This window comes from Lipotes vexillifer, unplaced genomic scaffold (assembly GCF_000442215.2).
Source record: "Lipotes vexillifer unplaced genomic scaffold, Lipotes_vexillifer_v1.1 scaffold538, whole genome shotgun sequence".
Taxonomy (NCBI): Eukaryota; Metazoa; Chordata; class Mammalia; order Artiodactyla; family Lipotidae; genus Lipotes; species Lipotes vexillifer.
The window spans coordinates 555,628-564,941 of NW_006787547.1; positions in this window are offsets into that span (position 1 = coordinate 555,628).

Below are 9,314 nucleotides of genomic sequence, written 5' to 3' on the forward strand. Positions count from 1 at the left end.
CATTTTTACGAACTAACTTGAAAGAAACTTCCTTCTTTGTTGGATTTGTTCTAGAATCAGAAATAATAATAGCGTATATGTCTTTGTAGATTTGTATTCAGGGACCACAATGACTTTCAGCTTTGTTTTCTTCGCAATGTTGAGAATTGTGCCTTTACATACTTTTATAGCTCAGCTGTTGGTTTCCATTATTTTGCTGCATATCAAAGCATACTAAAATTTACTAGCTTAAAATAACTCATTTATTATGCCCAAAGAATTCTGAGGTCAGGAATTCAGGCAGCAGACAAGGTAGAGCCCATCTGTGTTTAAAGTGTTTAGGTCCTCTGCTGGGAAAATGACAGGGCTGGGGAGTTACATTCAATCACATGTCTGGATTCTGGGCTGGGGTGACCCAAAGACAAGGACTTTCCACCAAAGCATCCCTCTTGGCGTGGCTTCTTCACAACATGGTGGCCCCAGGGAAGTCTGACTTCTCACTGCCATTCAGGGCTCTAAGTGTAAGTGTTTCAGCAAACATGTGGGAAATTCAAATGCCTTTTATGGCCCTTCTCAGAAATCCTTTATTGTCACTTCTGCCATCCTCTATGGCTTGAAATAGTCACAACCTCATCCAGGTTCAAGGAGAGGACACACAGACCCTGCCTCTGATGGGAGATATGTCAAAGAACATGATAATCCATACTACTGTTCTACATTTAGCTACTTTTTGTGTATAAAAATGAGTTTCTGTGAAATGGTCATGGTAAAGTTTCTATATTCAATGAATCCAGCCATGAGATTTTTGGCTCTAAATTGCTGTTACATCAGCAGTGCCGTAAAAGTAGAACAACATGAATTTTGGTGTAGGATAGGCCTGGATTCAAATCCTGCCTGTGTGGTTTGTCAGTATGTGGAATTGGGCAAATTAATCAACCTATCTAAGCTTCTGATTCCGCAGTTATGCAATGAATATAATAATGTCTCAAAGACTTGAGGTGAGGATTAAGTAAGATAAAGCACACGAAGTAAAGTGTCTGAAACATAGTCGGCTCTCCATAAATATTAGTTCCCTTTGGCCTTTCTTCCTCCAAATGAAGCCTGCGGTTATCTTGACACATACATATCTAGCATTAACATTTTCCAATAAGGAGCAGATCTTTGAATTTACTAGAATCAATGCAGAGTTCACAGGGGGTGCTAGCCAAAGATACCACCTGGGGTCTGACAGTGTCATTTGGGTGAAGAGACTCAGGGCAGTGAGGGAGAAGCGATGAGTTCAGAGACATAAGCATGGGTAGGATTTAAATTTTCTGTTGTCCTTTAATTTTCTAAGTTTCCTATAATTACCCCAACACACGATGATTTCAACAGTGTGTAATGGAAATCTTTATAGTCCTTACTAGAAATAATATGGCATGGGAGTTCCTTAGTAGCCACAACACCAAATAGTTGAATTTTCTCTTTGTTCTTCTATTAGATCCTCCCTATCAGAGCTCTGTGGAAAAGAGTGACTGCAGGGTGCACTGAATATTAATCTCAGATCAGCAAGCTGATCAGGGAAGGAATATACTATCTAGAGACACCCAGGAGGAAAATGACTCCGATTAATGTGACAGCTTATGATTATTTATGTTATTATTTTTGTTTTTTATTTCTTTTAAAGGGATTGATAACTTCATTTGAAAGTGGAAGCAAATAATTTGACCTGTAAGGGAAGAATTGAATAATGATTTTAGAAGATGTATTTCAAGTGGTGCTAAGAGGGCTTTTAATTATTCAGGGTTGGAGTTATCATGGGACACCCATTGAGGTCCTGCTTAACTCACCACAGGAGGGGGATTGCCTGTTAATGGGAATAGTCAACATCATCACCAAAATCACATTGTCTACTCATTATGCTACATGCATGTAATAATTATACTATACCTGTATAGTATTCAGCAACATATATGGATGAATTCTTATGTGTGTGTATATGTATATATTTATATATATATATGTGGGTAATGTGTGTATAATATAGGTTGATAGAATATGTGTGAAGATAATGCTGATATAGTCCTTATTCTTTGCTAGGCTCTATATGTACCTATATTAACACATTTAATCCTCAGAATAACTCTAAGAGGAAGGTACAATTGTCATCCCTTTTTAAGGAAAAAAATAAGGGAACTGAGGCACAGAGAGATTAAGTAACTTGCTCATGGTCACCCAGATCATAAGTGGCAGAACTGAGATTCAAGCACAAGCAGTCTAGTTCCAAAACATGTGGGCTTCTCTGTATACTAATTCTGTAATTAATAATTAATAACTAATAAACTGACACATGCACACAAACATGCATAAATATGTGTATTTTTATATACGTATGTATGTATATATATATATCTACACATACGTTTATATATATATGTACATTTGTGTGTGTATGTGTGCATGTGAGTTGGTTTGTTTGTTGCATGAATAATAATTATGTTCCAAGGTAGATAAATAGATATGCAGGTAAAGTTAGATTTACAAATACAGGTGTGACTATTAGGATACATTCCTTTTGCTTCCATGACCTTAGTGTACTGTAGTGACTTACAAATGACCTTTGAAATAGATCACTAGACCAGAAGATTTTTAATGATATTTGTCATATACATTTAATGTGTTCCTTGAGTCAAGCAATGAATTAGTTAAAGCTTGAAGTAAAGACAAAATAAAACATTTTACAAAGATTTGATAGTCTCTGGAATGGAAATAAATTTCCATCTTTTTACTCTAGTTGCCCCTCCTTTCATCCTATCAACCATTTAAAAAAATACAAGAGAAGATCCTGAGGCTACCTTCTGTGATTTTTCAAGATTTACACCACCGCCAGTGAGTTCAGCGCTATGATTTTTTTTTTTTAGATGTTGGGCGTAGGAGTTTATTAATTAATTTATTTATTTTTGCCGTGTTGGGTCTTCGTTTCCGTGCGAGGGCTTTCTCTAGTTGCAGTGAGCGGGGACCACTCTTCATTGCGGTGCGCGGGCCTCTCACTATCGCGGCCTCTCTTGTTGCGGAGCACAGGCTCCAGACCCTCAGGCTCAGTAGTTGTGGCTCACGGGCCTAGTTGGCTCCGCGGCATGTGGGATCTTCCCAGACCAGGGCTCGAACCCGTGTCCCCTGCATTAGCAGGCAGATTCTCAGCCACTGCGCCACCAGGGAAGCCCTCAGCGCTATGATTTATAGAGGAAAGTGTCCTAATATTTATACATTCTTGACATTTATTCCTCTCATAGGGTCATAAAATGCCATGGTTAGTTAACTGGCATGTCCACATACTCTGCGTGAAGGCAGTGATGCCAGACAGTCACAAAGGGAGGACATGGGGAGAGAGTAAACATAAAAAATTTTCCATTTGATTTATTCACCTTCTTTGGGACCTATTTCTTTAAGGTTATTGATACTCTAGTACAACAAACATTGTAGTTAAAAAACAATTCCTTAGCATTGTTCCACTTAAGGGGAGAAGAATCTGTAATATTTGTCCTTCAACTCTCTATTGGTTGAGGGGTATTCTCTGGGGATATCAGATTCTACAATCCTGGTGTCACTGTCACTAGCCAAGCAGGCCAGAGAAATTCCTCCAGTGCTTGCCTTAGGAAGCTACAGTGAATATGGGATTGGTGAGTCCCAACGAGACATGGGTGAGGTGCTAATAGTGTCTGCTATAGACGTTCTGCCACATACTCGCCCCATTTCTGCACAAGGCTCAGTCATCACACAGACTGTTTCAAGTAAACATTAGTCCTCATTTTGGAGAATTATCTCATTAATATTAGTATCTTACACGGGCAACATGCTTTTCCATGCATTAGCTCATATAATTCTTACAGGAATGATATTCCTATTTTCATTTTAGACATGGGACCTAGATGGTTTAACTGTGTTTCCAATGACAGATAGCCAATTAAGTATTAGAAGGAAGGTTACCCAAGTGGAGGGTGCCCACGCAACACTTCTCTGCCAGTTAAGTAGTTTTCTTCAGGTTAAATTGGACAAAGGCTTTATCGCCCCAACCAGTATGAAAAGGTGGCCGTCATCCTTGTAGAGTGCAGAAATGTGAGAGCCTTAATCTAAGGCTGTCTTCAAAGATTATAGGGTTACTTGGTGGAGAACATTCTCAGAAACAACAGCAAAAGCTTTCTCAAGGAAGTTCCGTGGAAAGAAGGATCTAATTGAATGGTGGAAGTGAATTAAGGAACTCTGGTATAAAGGCAGTGAGGTGGGATGGAAATTACATTGGGTGGAGGAGGTAGAGACCTGGTTCTGATGTAGTTTCTGCCATCAACCAGCTGTGGATTAAAGCACTTGTCCTCATGGAGCCTCAGGTTCCCCACCTATAAATGGAGCTCTTTGTAACTTAAAGTGTATTTTGAGATTCTGAGGAGAGAGGTGGCTTTACATTTAAGTAGTAAATTGCTTTACAGATGTGGATGATTATATGTATTTTGAGAGAACTCAGCACTTCGGAGTATTAACATAGAAAGCCTTGGGTAGTCAGACTTTCCTATGTAATTAAATACCATTTTCCTAATTTCTCTATGTTTCTGTCTCTCTTCCCCACTCTATCCTTCCTTCTCTCCCTAGGCCATACCCCTTCTCTTGTGCCCCTTCTCTCCCTAGCTGGATTTCCCTGTCTTCTGGTTCTTTACCAGTGAGAACCACAGTATTGCCTTCTCACCCACCTTTGGTCAACCTAATGGATTTTTTTCTTTCAAGTAAAATGATTACTCACCCAATTAAAGTGAACACTTGGAGGAAATAATAGCTGAAATGCTCAGTAATTTTAGGTTATGCTGGGGAATAAAATGATTTGAGTCTTTTCTTCAGGTCAGTGTGTTTGAAAGGAATAATGCTTAATGGGTTCACTCAGAGTCAGCCTGGCAATTTGCTTACAGTCTATTGTCAGACAGTAAATTACAGAAATAGTTGATCATCACATGGACTCATCAGCTCACCACTGCAGAGAAACCAATGACAATTTAGAGGGAAAGTAACCAAAATATATATCACGTTTATGCTATTCAGAACCAAATTGTTTTTTAACATTTTATCCTTTTTCCCTAGTTAAGTTTCAGTTTATCTGAGAGTCTGTCAGGATGACAGAAACTAATTTACAATCCATGAAGACAGCTGACAGAGAGTGCATTAAAAATTAGATTTTTGAATTCAAAGAATGAAAGCTTTTAAATCACTACAGTCAAGTCAGTGGGACAAGATTGATACCATATGCAATTTTGTTCATGTTATTAAGGAAGTATTCCAGCCTTGAAGAGACCTTGTCACTACATAGCTTCCATCTATGTAAATAAGAATAAAGTGAATATATCTGTTGTCAATGATAAAAAACCATCCAGTGCCTCAAAGCAACAAGCTGGATCATATAAGAAGGACACCAAAAGTTGGAAGATTCCTTAGAGGTTATACGTACCTTATTTCCTCACTGTATATATGGAAGACCTGAACCCCCTGGGAGAAGGTTAGCAGCTATATTATAGATGCATAGACTCTAATTTAAATCAAGTAGTCTGAGTCAGGGCTCAGCTATGACCTAGATAGACAGCTTTAGGAAAGACACTGGGACACCCTAGCCATCATTGAAGGAGACATTCATTTCCTGTGTGTTTTTAGTCTGGTTAGCATCCATTCTACTTTCCTTTAGCATCTCCCTTCATTTCTGGGAACTTCTCTTTCCCATTGCATATGTTCTTAATGGGACTTTTCATTCAGTTATTCTGCCCTCATGAGGAGCAAGGTGTAAATTCTTCACACGAGCTAAGTCAACCAGCCTCTCCCTACACGGAAATGAACTCCTGAGCAAAGTGATGCAAATATAGAAAAGATTTAGAACTGATTCATTCTGGTAGAATCTTCCTGAAGGCACTATCTATTTGTCCTGGTTGCCCAAAACTCACCTGGATTTTCTCCTTCCAATGTCATATTTTATTTTCTCCTTCACTTTTATGAGCTGCCTGATAACTTTTCACTAACTTCCATTTTTAATTTAATTGCAGTGGTCTCTGTTGCTTGCAACCAAAAAACGGATATATTTGTACATATAAGTTGGGAACAATTATACTTTACTCACAAAGGTGATATCATCATTTTTTAATAAAATAATATATATTAAAACTACTGGGGCTTCCCTGGTGGCGCAGTGGTTGAGAGTCTGCCTGCCGATGCAGGGGACATGGGTTCGTGCCCCGGTCCAGGAAGATCCAACATGCCGCAGAGCAGCTGGGCCCGTGAGCCATGGCTGCTGAGCCTGCGTGTCTGGAGCCTGTGCTCCGCAACGGGAGAGGCCACAACAGTGAGAGGCCCGTGCATTGCAAAAAAAAAAAGAAAAGAAATAAAAAAAGCAATGCCTTAAACTGTGGGTAAAAATCATTTCAATATTGCCAAAGTTCTATAGTGTCATTGTACAACAATTGAAGCATTTATTTGCTTCATTTCATTCATTCCTCTATTTAATCAACCAGCAAAATATTTGTTGAATAGATATGCTATAAGCTACAGTGAATAGTAGACACGTTACAAAGATGAATGGGACATAAACCTTGTACTTCAGGAGCTTACTGTCTAACTGGGAGAAATAAGATATAGCCACAACTAATGGGAAAACAAGGTGTAAGGTACTATTTGCCACATGAACCATGTAGACGTATACGTTAAATGAGTGGTCTTTGTAGCTACCTGCTAGAGTTTGAATCCTAACTCTGCACTATTCAGCAGCTGTATTATTTTGAGTAGGTTATTTACTCTCTCTCTGTGCCTAGAATGGTTGTGAATGTTAAATTATATATACAGCACTTAAAGTAATACCTGCCCCAAACTAGTGTATGCTCTTAGAAATCAGAATAACAGTTATTTTAGGGGATAGGGATAGGAAAGGAACAAAAAGGAGTTTCTGTTATGCTGGTAATGTTCTGTTTCTTGGTATGGTGCTGGTTACAAGGGTATGTTTCCTATGTAGAAATTCATCAAGTTGTATATTATATTTTTGCTTTTCTGAATGCACTTTTTTCAATAGAAATGTTGTGAAATACAAGCTCTATCATGGTATACTCAAAACAAATATTAATTATGCTTAAATCACAAAGCATAGAAACTCAAAGATAGAGAGCAGTCCCTTCTGGCTGGGGCAGTGGGCAATGAATTCAGAGAGTAGAACATTTGAACTAGATCCTCAAGATTGGTTGCCTTACAGACATGTATAAATAAGTCAAGAACTTTCATTAAAAAAAACAGTATACCATGTATTCAGGAAAGCCTAACGATTCAGGGTGTGGACTGATCTCAGTTTGAATATCAGCTCCACGGTTTAATATCTGTTTATTTTTATGCAAACTCTTTGAAGCAGTTTCCTCACCTATAAAAGTCCATTCTTCACAGGATCATTGTGAAGGCTAAATGAAATGGCAGTGCTCTTGTCTTAGAGATAAGTGCATTAGAAAACTCAAGAAAAGTTGTTGTGATGATGACATCTGCCTAAGCTGATAAATGTAGAGTTTGCATAGGGTAGCACCAAATGTCACTTTGTCCTAAAGGGAATTAAGTAGTTTATAGTTCTTATTTCTTCAGTTGACTTTATTTTTTTTTTATTTATTTTTTTTTTTCCTTGCGTTATGCGGGCCTCTCACTGTTGTGGCCTCTCCCATTTGCGGAGCACAGGCTCCGGACGCGCAGGCCCAGCGGCCATGGCTCACGGGCCCAGCCGCTCCGCGGCACGTGGGATCCTCCCGAAACGGGGCACGAACCCGCGTCTCCTGCATCGGCAGGCGGACTCTCAAGCACTGCGCCACCAGGGAAGCCCTCTTCAGTTGACTTTAAAGACACTGGATTATCTATCAGAACTGATGCACTTTGTAGGTATTGGAATGGAAAAATATTGATTATATGTTCTTTTTTTCTATTTTTATTTGTTTCTAATAATTATTAACATATTTTAGGCTTTATTTTGTAAACTTCTGAAGTTCATTTTAATTAAACAAAGGTGATAGTAATTACAAGGGCTACTTATTCTCCAATTCCTTTGAAATTTAAGATACTACCAGAAAAATCTTATACAAATCTTGGTATAAAGTTTTACTCAATATCTCCATCCCAGAGTGAATTATTTATTTCAAACAATGAAAAAAAGGCTATAAAAAATGGTAATCCAGTCAGTGAGGTCGAATTATCAAGACATATTTCACAAGAGAGTGTATACCAGAATTGTATTATGATGATCAGAAATACCAGACGTGTCATTCTTTTTTTTTTTTAGATTATTTTTGATGTGGACCATTTTTAGAGTCTTCATTGAATTTGTTACAATATTGCTTCTGTTTTTTTTATGTTTTGGTCTTTTTTGGCCATGAGGTATGTGGGACCTTACCTCCCTGACCAGGGATCAAACCTGTACCCCCTGTGTTGGAAGGTGAAGTCTTAACCACTGGACCACCAGGGAAGTCCCCAGACCTGTCATTCTTGATTTGTCTAGAAATCAACATAAGGGAAACTTTAGTTAATCCATTTGGTCATTCATTCAACAATACTGTTCAGTGAATAGCTGCCCGTATTTGTGGCTCTTCAAGAAATAAAGAGGAAATATGGTATAGGTTATGGATACTTTTCCAGATTCCTCCAGGCAGTACCTGCTCCCTGGAGGCACTCTGATCATACCATCCCAGATCTTCTCACGTCTTTGTGCAGTTGTCTCCACTTGGAATGACTTTGCTGTCTTTCCACTGAGTCTCCTTCCTGAGGGTCTCCCTTCCCTGCTACTTAAACACACCCAGACACACACATTCTTCCATGTTTTTCCAAAGTGAGTGTGCATTCATCTTCTGCCTTTGCCCAGCCATCACTCCAGGTACCCAGATCCATTGTTCACCCATTTCTTTCCTGCCCAATGACCAGGGGCCTGACTCCAAGTGCTCTCCCACTTTCACCACTATTACCTTTGAGCACCTATTTGGGCTAAGTCTATGGGACGTACCCAGAGGAAATCTTGCAAGATGGGAGAAGAAAGGAGTCAGTGGGAAAAGGGGACTTTTCTTCCTGATCTCTACATGTTTTAAGCTTTGTTCCTTAAACGTAAGTGTGTCCAACCATGACCCCTTTCCATTGTCAGTTTTTCCTCCATGACTCTAGTTCACACTGTTTTACAGAACTCTATTTCCTCTTTTTGCTTTTTTTCATCTTAGGGATGATAATGTATTCCTATTGTTGCTGGTCTATGGATACCTCAACACCCCTTAACCCTGCTCACATGTGTATGTAGTCTATATATAGTTTCTTAGATTGGGCTCAGTTTC